This window comes from Leptonychotes weddellii, unplaced genomic scaffold (assembly GCF_054177405.1).
Source record: "Leptonychotes weddellii isolate Sample4059 unplaced genomic scaffold, ASM5417740v2 HiC_scaffold_37635, whole genome shotgun sequence".
Taxonomy (NCBI): Eukaryota; Metazoa; Chordata; class Mammalia; order Carnivora; family Phocidae; genus Leptonychotes; species Leptonychotes weddellii.
In genome coordinates, this window is record NW_027979439.1 from 204 (window position 1) to 1,085 (window position 882).

The window sequence follows — 882 nt, forward strand, 5'->3', positions numbered from 1 at the left end:
TCCCTCTCTCACTGTGTCTCTCTCTGTCAAACAAAATCTAAAAAAATAATAATAATAAAAATAAGTAAAATAAAAAAAGAAAAAAGAAACCCAATCTGCTGGCACCCTGACCTTGGACTTCCCAGCCCCCGGAACTGTGAGAAGTAAATGTTTGTTGTTTAAGTCTATGGTATTTTTGTTATAGTAGCCCAAATGGACTAAGATGGTTACCAAATACCCAATAAAGTCTAGCCTCTGTGCCAACTCTCTGAGATCTTTGGCATCTCATTGATTCACACCAAAGTTGTTCTTCTTAGAGGTTCTGATGCTTTAGAAGACTCAAAATGTGCTCAAGGTCACACAGGCAAAATTCAAAACCAGATCTGCCAAGGTCCAGTGTGTCCCAAACTCAAAATTCCTGGGTCCCATCCTCCCACCCTTAATTCAGTAAATCTAGGGACAGGCCTAAGAATTTGTATTTTAGGGCGCCTGGGTGGCTCAATTGGTTAAGCGACTGCCTTCGGCTCAGGTCATGATCCTGGAGTCCCGGGATCGAGTCCCGCATCGGGCTCCCTGCTCGGCAGGGAGTCTGCTTCTCCCTCTGACCCTCCTCCTTCTCATGCTCTCTGTCTCTCATTCTCTCTGTCTCAAATAAATAAATAAAATCTTTAAAAAAAAAAAAAAAGAATTTGTATTTTAAAAGTTTCCTGGGTGACTGAAGATCAGCTAGGTTTGAGAACCATTTACAAAGAGCCACTGAGATGCAGGATCTAGTTACAATGTAGCTGTAAAGTGCTGCCTTGTCTTTGCCCCCTGCTCAAAATAAAGCTGTTACCTTTCTAGCCCTGTCCGCCATGGTGCTTAGCAGCCAGGGATGCATGGTCTCAGACATGTTTACCAAGT

The 882-nt window shown here is 43.0% G+C and overlaps 1 non-coding gene across 1 annotated transcript; it reads left to right on the forward strand.

Moving 5' to 3' along the window:
• Positions 1-740: 740 nt before the first annotated feature.
• LOC145719308 (small nucleolar RNA SNORA63) lies at positions 741-871 on the forward strand. The gene has a single exon (XR_014142298.1). It is a non-coding gene; the product is annotated as a small nucleolar RNA SNORA63 (small nucleolar RNA).
• Positions 872-882: the final 11 nt, after the last annotated feature.